The following is a 16,091-nucleotide window of genomic DNA, read 5'->3' as shown; positions in this document are numbered from 1 at the left end:
AAGGCGGTGGTTCCTGTGTGTTCCTGTGTGTTCCTGTGAGCTGTGGTGTGGCTGTCCAGTACAGAGTCTACGATGGCGGTCACAGCAGCCGGCATGCCGTTTGAACGTCTTAATGAGGACAACTACTTGTCGTGGGCGTGTAAGATGCAGTCCTATCTTATTCGGGAAGATTTGTGGTCTGTGGTGGAGACAACCCCGGCTGCTGCCGACGCGGTCGACGCTGCTGATCAAAAGCCCGTGCCTCCATAATTCTAGCCGTGGAGAACTCCCAGCTTCTGTATGTTGGGACACTGTGAACGCCGAAAGAATGTTGGGAGGCCAAGGCCATATATATCAGCAAGATACAGCAGGGTCTAAAATGCTGATAGCGAGACGGCTATATAACTGCAAGCTGAAAGCTGGTGAGTCGCGTTTCTACTCATTTGCAGCTAATGAGGTCCCTATTCTGGCCCAATTGGAAGACCGTGGGATGGTTTTTCCAGAGTCCCATAAATCTTATATCATTTTATCATCACTTGATCAAGGTTGGGATCAGCTGGTTTACAGTTTACAAAGTGTGAAAAGAAGCAGACCTCACACTTTCTTCGTGACTGCTAAGCTGCTTGAAGGTCAGCAACAGAGGGAATTTCAGCAGGAGAGCCGTGCCAGTTGAAGCTGCCCCTATGAGACGACAACGCTCTGAGGTGAAGGTTTCATCAGAGACGGTGCCTGTGAAAGCCTATTCTGTCTGGAGATGTTACTGCTGTGGGTCCAGAATCACATCGCCAAACACTGTCCAGACGCCGCAATAAAAGGCAGATGAAAGGACAGAAGGCGAAACGAAGATTTACAGCCCAGAACAAGCCTGACGGTATGACGAGCTATGTTGGTGTCTTAGCTACTGGTGGAAAAAAGCAAAGCAGCTGGTTGATGGATAGTGCCTGCACGGGCATTACTTCGTGTAAACATGAAGTTTGCTTCGCGGATGAAACTGCTGCTACCATTTCCCACGTAAGCCTTGCTGATGGTTCATCATCAGAGGTGTCTTTACAAGGAACTGTGTATGTACCTGCATTTGGACTTAATATTTAAAATGTGTTACTAGTCCCCACCTAGACTTTAATTTTGTTAAGTGTTCCATGCCTTGTTCAGGAGGGGTTATAAAGTCACATTTAATAATGACATGTGCTATGTGAACAGAAATAATGTGGTTGTGTGCAAAGGGAATACCAAGGGATATGTTGTACCACATGATTCCCAAAGGTACTAGTGGGAGTGTAAAACAACTATCCAGTCTGTCTAATAAGTTTTTACACGACAACTGTGTGCACGAGTAACACCGTGTACTAGGTCATGCAGGGTGGTCCACTATAAAGCAGTTAGCTAAGGTGTGTGACATACAAGTAAAACCCTGTAAACATTACCTGGAGTGTTCTGTTTGTAGTGGCTGCAAGGTTAAAGCCTTTCCTGTTGCTAAAGCAAGCAATAGACAAACAGACAGACCTTTTGCTTTGGTCCATTCTGACCTTGCTGGACCTTTCCCAGCCAGTCAAGGGGGTGCACGTTACATCATGTTGATTGTGGATGATTATAGTAGGTACTCTTATTGTCTACTGTTAAAATCCAAAGCAGAAGCCTGTGAGAGGTTCAGGATTGGGTTGCCATGGTTGAAAGAAACCACCTCCTATAAGGTAGCGAGGCTAGCCAAACAGATCGTGGTAATACATGAGTAAAGCCTTTCAATCCTGGTTGGCAAAATAGGGATTGTGCACAGGACAACTAACCCTTTTACGCCTCAGGAGAACGGGTATCAGAGAGAGACGCTTTGGGAGTTTTGCAGGTGATGCGGACTGCATGCTTGAGGATGCAAAACTACCCTTTCACTATTGGGGAAGCTGTCTGTGCTGCCACTCACGAATTAATCGTCTCTGGAGTTCCAGTATTCAGGAAACACCCCATTACATGTTGTTTGGCAAGAACCTCTTTGAAACACCTGAGAAGGTTTGGGAGCTTTGCCAACGTCTTGATACCCAAGTGCACAAAAGAACTAAAAGGTAAACCCAGGTATCAAAGATTAAGATTTACAGGTTATTCAGAAAACACTAAAGGTTATAGGTTTAGTCTGAATTTTGGCAGAATTGTGGTCTCTAGAAGTGCCAACTTTGAGAGACACACAGGTTGGGGAGCATGTTCATTCTAATTCAGAGGTTTTTCTGCCTCGCCTTAACTGAACAGCCTGCAGGTGCAGCAATCAGTAGCCAGAGCGCACCATCCTCCTCTACTCAAGGTCACATTCCTAGAGTGAAGAGAGAGAGAGAGGACAGCAGTAGTTCAGACTCTGAGAGGAAGAAGAAAAACGTTAGTGTGTTGATTTTCCCGCAGGTCCAACAGAGAAAAGGAGCGAGCCACAAAGGTTTGGTGTTACTCAGGTTGTTAGGATCTGTCAAACATGGGTAGAGCCTCAAAGTTTCCAGGAGATGGTAACTAGACCTCCTGAGGAACAAGAATTGTGGAATGCTGCTATGGATGATGAATTTGAATCCTTAGTGAAGCAAAATGTTTTGAAATTGTAGACTTGCCACAAAGACCAGAAAGTGGTTGGATCACGTTGGGTGTACAAAAGAAATCATTGCCCAATGGGGATAGCTTGTACAAAGCTCGTTTGGTTGCCCAGGGCCACAGGCAAACCTATCTAGAAAATTATGAGCAAACATATTAAGCCTACTGCTAAGGCTGAGTCTATGAGACTGGTGCTAGCTATAGCAATGCAAAGGGAATGGAAAATGCTGCCACTTGACTTCCAGTGTGCATATTTACACCTCCTCTGGCAGAGGATGTGTATATGAAACCAGCACCTGGATATGCAGTTGAAAAAAAAGGCAAGGTGTTACAAATTATGTAAATGGCTGTCAACGGCCTCCACGCCAGGCAGCTAGAAATTGGAATCAGTGTTTGCATGATGGTTTGTGTAAACTAGGTTTCCAGAGAAGTGTTCTTGGATCCTTAGCGTGTATACTAAAGGTGAAGCGCCAAGAACAAGTCATCATAATTGTTTCACGTGAGATGGATATGTGTTACTGCCTTAACTGATGCTCAAACTACTGATGTCTATGACAGTTTGAGGAAGACATTTCAGGTGAAAGATTTAGGCTACCTGAAAACCTATCTAGGTATTAGCATAACTAAAACAGCAGAAGGAACCTTGCTAAGTCAAGCCAGAAAGACAAAATTGAAGAGCTCATAGTGAGTACTGGCTTAGAGAAAGCTAAAGTAGCAAAACACCTATGTCTACTGAGTTTACTAAAAGGAAGAAGGATTCTGATGTTTCTTTTGATAATCCTGGATTATATCGCTTCTGTCATTGGAAGTTTGGCCCCATTTGGCAAACTGGACAAGACCAGATATAATGTTTGCTGTTAGCTATTTAAGCAGACTTGTGTCTAAACCCACACTACATGCTTGGCAAGGAGGAACGTATTATCTAAGTTATTTAAAAGGTACACAGCATTTTTGCTTGGTGATAGCTCCAAACAAACCCAAGTGTTAACAGCTGCAGCAGATAGTTCTTTTTTGCGGTAGATGATTCTGAAAGTAAGTCCTGCACAGGTTATCTTATTAAATATGCTGATGTTCTGGTTGTATGGAGATCGAGAAAACAGACAACAACTGCCTTGTCAACATCTGAGGCAGAGTATTGTGCGCTATTCGACATGCACAGAGTTGCAATGGATGAAGCAATTGCTATCTGACTTAAAGGTGCAGTGTGTAGAACCTGTAGTCATTCAAGATGATTCACAAACTTGTATAAGTTTAGCTGAAACTGAAAGCATGAGAACAAGAACAAAATACATTGGTGTTAGGTACCAAAATGTAAAGCAAATGGTGCAAAATAAAACAATTTCTTTGTCTTATATTGAAAGTGAAAACAATCAAGCTGACTTGTTTACTAAAGCAGTACCAGAACTGAAGTTTGAACGTATGTTGCCTTTGTTAGGTATTGTTAATGTTCATATGTAACTTTTCTTTGTAACTTTTCTTTGTAATTGTATGTAATGACTGCTTCCTAGGATATGAGAAGGGGTGTCATGATAGTTAAAGTGTCCATATCCTATCCAGCATGAGTCAGCATGAGACTGAGCTGACAAACCGGTTCTTACCTGTTCCAAGTGACCTTTAACATGATTGGTTGGGTCTTGTATAAAAGCACTTGTATGATACTGGTTCTAGCAAGTTCCCTTTGGGGAAACAGGTGTTAGGGCGGCACTTTGATTGTCTGCTGAATATTCTTCATTGTATATAGTTACTTGTACATAGAGCAACTGAATGATAAATGCCTTCTTATGAATGACAAAGCTTTGTGGAGTTTACTTCGTGAAGGTGGGAGTGTTGCTGTACAAGACCACTAGTTCTACTCTAAGTAGCCCCGCTCAAATTCTGCTATCACCCCATGGTGCTTCCCCTCATTCTCTTTTCCTCATTATTCCTTTTTATTTTCTTTTTTCTTGAGCCGTTGTTTGCTGCAAAACGGCCTGAGGAACTGAAGCAGTTCTGCGGGAGACCTTGGGGCTCACAAGGTCTCCTGGGAAGTATAGTTCCCATCAGGCCGTTTTTACTGCAAACAGGCCTTTTGCAGCCTGAAAAAGTTCAAGAAAAAGGAAAGGAACTAAGGTAAGTGTGGGAAGAGGGGCACCGCGGGGGGGCCATGAGGGGGCGGAAAATATAGAATGTGCACTGGGTGCAGTTTGGTCCAGCTACGCCTCTGATTATTACTGCTATCAAATTCAGAGCCCTGTATAACTACATAGAAATAAAAGCAGAAGCATTCTTGGGTATCATCAATACGCAGATGACACCCATCCTTACGATGGAGGGCCAGCCAGCTTCCACCCCTGATGCTCTCCAGCACTGTCTAGAAGCCATGGCAGGTTGGTTGAGAGTGAGCAGACTGAAGCTGAAACCAGCAAAGAAGGAGATTCTTTGGCTGGGTCAAGGGGAGAGACCTGCGGATTTTCAGCTGCCGACGCTGAATGGTGCAGCATTACATCTGTCTGCATCGATTAAGAGTCTGGGCGTGTCTTTGGACTTCAGCCTTTTGCTGGAGGCCCAGGTCACTAGAACAGCCCAGACTGCCTTTTTTCATCTGAGGCAGGCATGGCAGCTGGCTCTGTACCTCTCCAGGCCCGATCTAGCCAGTGTAATCCATGCAATGGTCACTTCGAGAATATACTGTAAAACACTCTATGCGGGCTTACCTGTGTCTCTGATCCAGAAGCTGAAATTCGTCCAGAACGCAGCCACAAGGCTACTTACTGGGACAGCCAATCACGACCATGTGATGCCAATTCTTAAACAGCTGCACTGGCTGCCTGTCTGGTATTGACCTTTAAGCCCTTATGTGATTTTGGACCTACATATGTCTCTCCCCATATTGCCCTCTAAGGTCCTACCACTCATCGGAGGAAAACCTTTTGTCAGTCTCTGGCCCAAGAGATATCCGACTGGCTTCGACATGAGCCAGGGCTTTTTTGGCCCTGGCTCCGGCCTGGTGGAACAAATTACCAGCTGAGGTAAGAGCCCGGCAAGAAATCTCTTCATTCCACAGGACATGTAAAACCTGGTTGTTCCACCAGGCCTTTTCCAACTAGCCAGTTGGCACAAACAACTCCTCTCAGTCTCTGAAACGAGGGGAGGGAGGAGTGGGGGGGGGGGGATGAGTCTGTTGGACTCTTTAGTCACCATCATTTTTTACAGCTATTTATTCTACTGTTTACAACGTGACAGGCTTATAGTTTTCATATTTAATACTGTCTTAATTGTTTTATTGTGTTTTAATTGTTGTAACCTGCCCTGAGCCCTTTGTAATAGGGTGGGATAAAAGTGTGAAAAAATAAATAAAATAGATATACTCCCCACTTGTCTCCACACTGCATCTGATTTGGCCACAAGAATCCAGCAGTGCAAGTGGAGTGCAAGACCAAGAGCACACCTACTCATGCAAGACAAGTGGAATTCCATCTAGTGTTTGATCATTTAATAAGTCAGTCTGATTATCCAATCGATCATGAGATTAGTCAGCATGGACCACTGCCTTGTATCAAATCAGGCTGCTATGCAACCACCATGGCAGACAAGCTTGAAGATGATAAATGCAAATGTTGCCCCCCCCCCCCAACTGCTCCTTGCAAGCAAACCAAAACCTCCTTCTTACACATGCTTCTCTGGAGCCAGGCAGTCATACTAGCCAATTTGGACTATTTACTCTAAATTTGGACTTTTACTCTAAAAAATTAAGGTAGTCTTTAGCCCAAAGTGTTAAAAGAATGCTAATGAAAAGTACTGGTTCCTTTAACAACCTTTGCTGACACCAGCTCTTTGTATACAACCTAACCATCTAATTGTTGTTCTAAGTAGTGCCAAGTTGTATTCCATATTTATGTAGTAAGTAACAGAGAACGTTCTGTAAAGTGTAATGCCATAAATTTCTACTTGTAGAATCATTCTGAAAATACATTTTATTTCTTTTTATTTATTTGATGTTTATGCCCTGCTTTCTTCCCTGTGGTGACTCAGTGCTGTTTACAAAATCATTCTCGCTCACCCTGTGTGGTAGGTTGGGTGCTATGAGTTAGCACTTAACTAATAGGTTAGGTAGTAGTAAAATGAAACTCAGCAGTTTATTATCTCAGAATGCAACTAACTGCAAGAACAAGAAACTCCCCATACTTCAGCCACTCTCCAAAACTAATGGGGCTTATGAGATCCAAGTAAACCCAACTAAAAAGTGCAATGGCCTCCTAACATACATAACATAACATTAGACTGAGACAGAGATTACATGACAGTACAGATTCAGACTTGGGCTTCTAATCACACTCTAATCACCACACCAAACTGCTGCTTAGTGTGAGTGTTCTCTATTTGGTAGACAAAATTTTAAAAGTTTCATAAGATAAAATTCTCATGAAACTGGTTTGCATACTGAGTATATATACTTTTTGTTTCAGAACACCCTCAAAGTAGTATACATCAAACCTTACATATATTCAGCAACAATTCCAATAAAGGAGAACATGCAATTCAATAAAATAAAATATAAAATGATAATTACAATGGCAACTGCAGAACAAAATCATCTGTAGTCGACCCACGCGGTCAGCGTAAGAACGAGACGAGACGCGGAGATAACATCTGGTGGAGATCGCCAGCAGCGGGGACCGGAGGTCCGTTCAGCGAGTTCTCGCGACAGTCGGTTCCTGGCACCTTTATTGTTATTCTATCGGGCTTGTAGGAGGGAGGACTGGGGAGTTCCGAGAGCTGGAGGCGGGAGGTCGGGAGATCATCATGTGATGCATGATCTCACCTGGCTTCACGGCGAAAGGGGAGCCGTTAAGCGTCTGAGCCTAATCTCACCTGGGGGCAAGACCATTGTCCTTAGCCCGGTGATTGAGCCAGACAGTTCATGACCCATGACTCATGGGGATGAGGAGGGGGCGCGTGCGACCGGCAAGGTCAGAGAGGGTCCCGCTAAGGCCCCTAACGCTTCTACCACGGTGCTGTTGGTCGGCAGTGCATTACTACATCTCCTCCTTTTTTTACATTTTAGAAAAGGGGACCGAAAATGCTAAGGGCTTACTTTAAAGGACGCTTTGTCTCCTCCGCCTATCAAGCTGACCAAGCTGCTTGTGTAACATTAGAACTTGGTTGCGTAAGGAAATTCGAGGGGCTTCTTACACACGCTACAGGCAATACTAGACACGATTGAACTAAAACAAGATCCGATAACGGCGTTAACACAATTAAACCAATGCAGAGCTGTACAACAGCACACTCAACCATCCTCCCGGCAGCCAGCTCCAGAGGGCTGACCACCAATGGGGCAAAACATCATACTTCCAGATTAGATACAACTTCTTGCAGCTCAATGCGTACTTTCATGTGAATCAAATGGGAATTATCAGAAAGATTAAAACAACACATATTATGTACATTCTCACAACCTTGGTGATGTAACAACAACAGGTGTAATCAATAGCCGCACGATTGTCTAGGGTCGCTTTGACGAAATCTTCGCTGCCTCGGAGGCCAGGGCATCCAGAGCCGCGGGAGGTAGAGTTGATGGACTCCGCATGAAGGGCACAGGCCAGCCGCCAATAGTCTTGAGCATTGTAAGAAGCGAAGTCCGGGACTCCCACTAGAAGTTAAGTAGGAGACTTAACTCCGCTGGAGAGGGCGACCGCCGTCCGGCTATGAGTGCGGGTCGAAGGCAGAGCTGAGCGGCTACAAGGCCCGGCTCCGGGTGGAGCCTGGGTAGGACGATGGTGAGGCGACTGAGGCAACAAAATGAGTTCCGCAGGGAGTCGGGCGGGAATGTAATTAAACGTTTTCCCCGCAGGTCCAGAACCAGCCCCTGGGGAGCAGGATGTTTCCAACATGGGGAATGTCTTCCGTGCAGTCTTCCAACTGGCCGAGCCGATGAATGGGCCCGGTCGGTTCTCGCTTGGCTGCGCCGTGATGCGGGCGCAGGTGTTAGGACCTCGCGGGTTAGCGACAGTCTTGGGTGACAAGGGAGAGAGCCAGCCGGGAGGGTCTGGACGACGGGTCCTCGGCCATAGAGCAATCTGATGGATGAGGCATTCATGAAGGGCTTAGCCCAGACTCGCTTAGAAGTCTCCGGCTTTGCAGACGGGGGAGCAGGCAGGAGCTTAGCAGGCTCCTCGACTCCCAGGTACTGGCCCAGGCAGAAAGATGAGACGCTGGCAGCCGCAGCAAACTGCTCCCAGATGTTGGTCTGGTGAAAGCTCGGTCAGGGTGGGCCGACGCCATCGCAGGAGGCAAGCAGAGGCAAAGGATGGTGGGTCACCGAGTTGGCGGTGATGATTGCAAAGAGAGCGTACAGGTTCTCGGTGTCTCGGGTGGTCTTGCTTACGAGCAGCTCTAGGTTTGGCTGGTGGGTCACTTTGACGCCCCCCAGGTCATTCGGTCTTTGGGCATTGGCGACCGCTGCCCTGCTGAGATCGCTGGCTGGATCCCTTCTAGAGAGATGTGTTCCATCTGATGGGGTTGGTTTTCCTGGCGCCATTCCATGGGTTGGCCTGTCATGGCGCAGTCGAGTCCACAGGACCTGTAGGAAGAGGATCAAACACACCCCTTCCCAGGTAATAATGGTCCCAGGCTCTAGCTCCTCTAGAGCGATGGCGGATATCGAGATCGGTTTAGAGTTTAAAATTTAATATAAGAAGGCTTGTTTTGCAGCCTGTGAAGGTTGCTTAAATGCAATCCTCCTGGGGCCGCCAATTCTTTAAAGTTGTTTGACAGGGAGGGGCAGGAGGTAGCGGTAATTCTGTGGAATTGCTGGCTTCAGAGCTACTATCAGGGTGCGCCAAGGCTTAGGGTCCGAGCCTCGAGGGGGAGGAAACAGGTGGGTCCTGGGGGGGATTGTGGGTATGCATGCTTAATCAGCAACATACCAAAGGGGCTTTTGGAAGCCGCTTTTGGGGATGGGTGCATCCGGGAATGAAGCCAATCAGGCAATTGAGCAAATTCTCGCATACAAAGGAATAAAAGGGGGTTCTTTGCAAGGGAGTTGCACTTACCGCGGACTTTGGTGGCTAACGCAGGAAGCTGGATGTGCTAAAATTTGTGATCGAATTATCTTGGGGAATTGCCGCCCTGGCCGAGACCGCCCCTTAAGGGTTGCTTCGCCGAGCCAGGCCTGCAAGCTGAATTCATACAGCCGTCTTCTATGCTTTGGCAGCAACAAATCATGAGTGGGATTCTGTGTTTGCAGCAACCCTATTAAAGCCCTGTCCTGCAAAGGCGGTACCAGGATCGGCCCAGATTTTAATCCAGGAGGCCAGTCAGCCAATTGGCCCTCCTCCCGCCTCACTGGTCGTAAAACAGAAAGAGAGAAGTGAGGAGAGGTTCAGCTTTCCTACGGAAATAGAAGGTAGTCTTTGGAAGGCACGATTGGGATCAGTGATCTGTGACGGCTTTACCCATCCCAGACCAGAGTCGCTTAACCCGACCTGGCGAGATCCCTTCCCAGAGATTGACATGGATGTTCCAAACGAAGGACTGTGAGCTGCCGCCGAGCCCCTGGGCTGTTGGACCGTGAGCTGGCGGATGCCTGCCTTCGCGGTTTGTCTCCCCACCCCCCAGATGTGCGGGCAAGTCTTCGTTGGTTACTGGTCAGCCACCGGCTGCTCTGATGACGGTAACATCAGCCGGTGTCCACCAGGCCCTTGAACTTACATCCTGGGCGGCGAGCTCCAGGTATGGGCGGAGCTCCGATAGCGCCTCCACCGGCTGGCGACGGTGGTGTAGGCTGCCATGTTGGCTGCTGGGGCTCAGAGCCTTCTTTATTGGGTCGGCAGCGGCAGCGATGGGGCAAGAGAATCAGCTGAGCGAGCTATTCGCAGGCAACTCCTGTGGGATGTTTGTCCAGACCTGGAGATGGATGGGTCCTGGTGCGTGGAGTCGATCACTCCGGGACAATGAACAGTCCCTGTTCAGCCGCAGAGGCTCCGCAGCACCAGCCCAATAGTCCCGTAGGGATGGGCTCGCCATACTGGGTTGGGGCCACAAGAACCTCGTGGGGAACTTTTAAAGGAGATGGGCTGGGTGCGCGAAATAGATGCCGAGAGGGGTGGTTTTGGCAGGGGCCTTGGTGTTTGGGTCTGCTCTAGTACCTCCTCCTTGGTCCTGGCTGGGAGACGCTTCCGGCGGAGTTTCCGGACGGGCAGTCGCTTTCTCCAGTGGAAGCCTTTCTGGCAACGTGGGCATCGGGTCTTAGGTGGCCTTCCTCTGGGGAGGACCCTCCTCCATCGGGCTGTAGGCCCCCCCACCGGCTGCTCTGGCGTACCTCGAAGTGTCCGGTCTGCCGCGAAAGTTAAAGCAGTCATCCTGAGGCTGCCTCCGCTGGTGGAGAGTGCTGCGCGAGGAGGCTAGCTAGGGCGGAGGACCCGATGTCCTGGCAAGCCTTTAAGCATGTCGGCCAGTTCAGGATTTTGCCCAGGCCCGTGATCGCCTCTGGCGTAATCTCGCGGAGGCGTTTCTATGGTGGCGCATGAGGAGCTCGCTGGGCCTCCTCGCTATCTACCTGCCTCTTGAGCGCCTCTGGAGCCTGTTCACAAACTCGGCATAGGGCTCTTGGGGTTTTGCCGGATGGAGGAGAAACTCTGGGTTGGCTGGCCGCTGGGGACCTTAACAAATGCCTTATAGGCTTAATTCTCAGAGGCCAATCGCGAAGGGTGGCCCCAGTGCAGGACAATCTGATCGCTAAGCAAAGCATCGGTTTAAAGGCGCTGGCGGTGTAGGCCAGCCAGAGTGTGGCTGCTCTGTTGAAGCACTGCTGGCGGAACTCACTTCTCTCCCAGACCACAAATTGTGCAGGGCTCAGGAGCATGCTAAAGGTGGTCTTCCAGTCGCCTGGAACCATTAGGTGGTTCTCATGATGGCCTCCAGCATGCCCTCTCAATGAGGGGCTAGTGACTTAATGCCCGCATTGCTTTGCGGAGTCAGTGAGGATGTTATAGCTTAAAGGGCGGTACTCGACAACCCGTCAATGACGCACCCTCCCCGCTACAGTATCTGTGAAGTGGACGGGCAATACGCAAGAATTCGGCATCGCCTTCCGCCAGGGTTTTCTTCTGCAGATCGCGGGCTAATAATGCTCTACAGAGTTTGAAACCCGCTACCATTATGTGGCTTACTGGAGGTGCAGTGGCTTCGAAAATGAAGGCGGAGCAGAGGCGGCTGAGCGGGAGAGTTTGAATTGGGTGAAGGAGCAGAAGGAGGACAGGCGTCCAATTTAGTGGATAGAGAAAATTCCGGGGTTGAAATTGAAGGTGAAAGATCGAAGCGAGGGCGCCTACAGCAAGGGAGCCATAGGTCTGCAGGCTGATGGCGACAAACATTGTCTCCACGCCAGTAGCAGCTTACATCGGGCGCCACGCAGGCTCTGCAGCGTAAGAGTGCGCCTCGATGTTTTCCCAGTCCTTAAGATTCAATGTCCCCCTCTGGGTACCATGGACACTGAGCTTCAATCTCCTCAACCAATTTATGGCGCAGCTCCCTTCTTTACGGGACTCCTGCCGCATTTCGCTAACGCTTCAGTTCGGGCTAACGGTTTGTCATAAGCCCTGCTTTTGCAAGCTCCCATACTCACCGGGTGTTCCGTCGGACGAGAGTGTCCTAGGACGCCAGAAATTCTGGATGCTCGCCGATCCAGAGGACAGGCGATACCGAAACGGTGGTCCCTGGATGCCGATCCAGCGACTTCGGTATCGCTGCCCTTCCCAGGCGACGGTGAGCAGGGTGGAGGTTCGAGGATTCCCGGTTTCGCACCAGCTTGTAGCTCTAACGGCACGGTCAGCGAAGAACGGTGACGACGCGAGATAACATCTGGTGGAGATCGCCAGCAGCTGGAGACCGAGGTCCGTGGTTCCTAGCGAAGTCTCGTGACGTGTTCCTGGCACCTTTTATTGTTATTCTATCGGGGCGCAGGAGGGAGGACCGGGGAGTTCCGAGCTGGAGGCGGAGGTCGGGAGATCATCATGTGATGCATGATCTCACCTGGCTACGGCGAAAGGGGATGAAGTTGCCTGGAGCCTAATCCTCACCTGGGGCAAGACTATCCTGCGCTCGGTGATTGAGCCAGACAGTTCATGACCCATGACTCAAGGGGGATGAGGAGTGGGGTGGCGCGACGCGGGGTGTCAGAAGGTCCGTTGGCGTCCCAACGTTCTACCACGGTGCTGCTGGGTCGGCAGTGCATTACTACAATCATCAAAACCAGACAAAGTTTCTAAATTGTCAGAAGAGATTATGCCAAACAGTGATCCCATGGAAGAGCCTTTAAATTCCTGAGAGCAGTTACGAGGCTTCCAACTATGGCAAGAGGCCTCCTGTGGATTGACTTTAGTGCCTGTTGAAGTCAGTATATTTAAAACCTGGATGTGTCTTCTACACAGGTATATCACTGCCAGTATAAAACAGAAGTCATGGTAGGTAGCCCTAGGAATAACTGGAAATTCTATTGCAGGGAAATATATTGTCTTAGTAACCCTATCTCTGGGACAGCAACTGAAAGACCCTGCTTCTAACAGAAGCTAATCTGAATCAGGGTCTTCTTGCCACATGGTTAACTGGGAATATGCCCTGTTGAGATCTATGGGAAATTTCTAAGCAAATGCTTAGGATCAGACTGCTTGGCTATTAGAAAATGCTGCTTGGCCATTATGAAGATTTGTTTATTTTTTTAGCTGAACTCAGATTTCTCTACAGCCAAGACTATTTTCTCCTGAAAGCAAGCAAATAGTTGAGAAATGCCATAAATGGTAAGAATTTGACTTAAGGGCACAAGAAAACATGATCTGCCTTACAACTACCTTGTTGTCATGTGGTTCTTTCTGTGAAGAAACTTCTCAGTGGGAGCTAAATCTTTTATCTCTGACTAAATAAAATATATGTGGAAAGGTTTGAATAAAGCCGTCTCAGCTGTTTTGAATTTACCCAGAAGGGAAAAGTACATATTTCCCAGTACAAACATTATTTTTTTAAAAAATAAAAAGCTGAAAAAGGACAAGTTATTTAGAGTCTTATTTAGAATGAAGTTTTGTACATTGATACTGCAAAGTTTCTTTCCTCATTCTTCATACACACACACACACACTTAGGCCCCTCCCGCACATGAAGAATAATGCAGTTTCAATCCACTTTCAATGCACTCTGCAGCTGTATTTTACTGTGCGGAATAGCAAAATCCACTTGCAAACAATTGTGAAAGTGGATTAAAAGTGCATTATTCTGCATGTGCGGAAGGGGCCTTAAATATTTTTCTCCAGGCTGCCAAAAAAAGTTTGGATAGTTACTCCAATGTTCATTGCAAGAAGGATAAGGCTTAGCATGGGGAACATGATGATTCTTGTTAACCTGCTATTAAGGAGATACAAGTGGGAATTTGCAAGAAACTAGAGGGAGCAGCTATACCCTTCTCCCTACCTTTGCTTCCTCCCCTCTCACTTTCTCCCTCCTGCCACTTCTTTTCTTACTTTCTGTTCCAATCCTATCACTTTTTCTTTCTGTTCACCACCCCAACACTCTTTCTCTCTCTGACCCCCTACCCATTAATCTCTCTTTATGCCCCCATCACCTCCAAGCCTCCCATCTGCTTCCTCTCCCTGCCCCCAGGAGCAGCAGCACCTCTCCCAGAATCACAACAGATTTCACAAATCAGTTCTCCTTAGGACTGTCAGCTGCATGTTGGGAAATTCCGTACTCTGAAGCACTAACCACTACACCCCACACTGGCAAAATAGGCCAGGAAAAGCCCCTACCCACTCTCCCTGGCTTTTGCTCACAGAAACTGAAGCCTGGAATGTTGTGGTTGTCTGGCCACAGCCACTGAGGAAATTTGTTGTTTAAAAATATGGCCCTTTAAAAATTATTTGGGGGGGGGGGGTAGATATCCCATTTTTTTCTGTATGCCTGGGATTTGTAAATTTGTAGAAAGATTTGTGAAGGGAAGACAGCATGGTATAGCCTGATCTCATCACATTTCAGAAGGTAAGCAAGGTCTGTACTCTGAAGGGAGGCCACCGAGAAAGACTGCGCAGGAAAATAATAGCAAACCAGCTATGCTTCTCACTTTCCTTGAAAGTCCCTTGCTGCAGTTGACTTAAATCAGTTGTGAACTGATGGCACTTTACACACAGAGGGCCTTTCCCCACTTACGGTTTGCGGCGCGCTACTCTCAGCGCGAGCGATTTCTGCTGCGGGGTCATGTTCCCCACTGCCCCGTGCTCTGTGTGGGGCAGTCAGAAGGTGCGGTTTCTTCAGCTTCAGAAATGACACGCGCTGAGGGGACGTGAGAGCGCAGAGTTGGGGTGGCTGTGTTGTCTCCGCCCAGACTCGTGGGGAGCGCCACTGGACCATGCGCTATTTGGGGACAGTAGCGCGCAGCAAACGGTAAGTGGGGAAAGGGCCAGAGAGAGATCTGTCTTGTTTGTTCACAGCTCCAGGCACCAGATTTAAGTACACTCAGATATGGCCAACTTAGTATATAGATAATATCCAACCTCAGATAGCTGCCAAATGGGCCAAGGATAGAAATGCCTGCCTAGTCTCCTTCAGTGCTATTAATGGTAATCTGTTTGATCTGCAGGAATCAGATGCAAAAACTTATTCATGGCTTGGGGATAAGCATTATCATTATCACCTAATGCGTGAAGATAATTCTGCTAACAAATGGACAGGAAGTGGGCAACTGTTTCTGATCCTCAGTTTTCTCCTCTGTTTATCATTTGGTATCTTTTTATAACCAACCCCTTCTTGGAGAAGATTGGGAGGGTGTGCATTGTTCTCTTTCTTCTTTTATCCTTATAGCAACATTGTGAGGTATGCTGGGCTGAGGAAAAGAGAGAGGGACTGGCCTAAGGTCTCTAGTCAGCTCTACTGGTCAATGTGGTTAAAAGTGTTCAATTAGGACCAGAAGAGTCACATTCAATCCCAACTTGCTATGACCTTTACGGGGTGACCCTGGGACAGTCATTCTATCTGCTTCACAGGGTTGCTGTGAGGATAAAATGGAGGGGAAAAGAATCGTGTATGTAACCCTTAGCTCCTTGGAGAAATAGGCGATAAAAATCCAGTCAAATAAAATAGAATCTAGCTCCTCATGTCTGAGTTTCTCTTTAAATTCGTAAGTATCATTGATTCCCTGTGAAGCTCATGCATTTGGTTAAAATGTTCCCCATCTGAGATGGGTTTGGATGTTACAGAACACAGGAGGAGCAGAACTTGCAAGTCAGCTGTACTTTCTGTACTTTAAACAAATATTTGTAAAGGTGAAGAATATGCAGAGTATTGCATCCTCATCAAATTGATAATTCCAGAACATGATAAAGTTCTTTACTGAATTAAATGATTCTCGCACAGATTTCACCAATGAAGACACTTTCTTGAGGATGGCAATATCCCAAATAGTAAAGTTCCTTTATTTTGAAAATGCGGGATTTGTTTCTCCCTTAAGAGGATGATAGGTTGTTTTAACAGATGCTAACAAATGTGAAATAAATTCTAAGTATTCTTTTCCTACCTTATTATGTAACACA

This window comes from Sphaerodactylus townsendi, linkage group LG04 (genome assembly GCF_021028975.2).
Source record: "Sphaerodactylus townsendi isolate TG3544 linkage group LG04, MPM_Stown_v2.3, whole genome shotgun sequence".
Taxonomy (NCBI): Eukaryota; Metazoa; Chordata; class Lepidosauria; order Squamata; family Sphaerodactylidae; genus Sphaerodactylus; species Sphaerodactylus townsendi.
The sequence above is the reverse complement of the archived record's forward strand: the minus strand, read 5'-3'. Positions refer to the sequence as shown.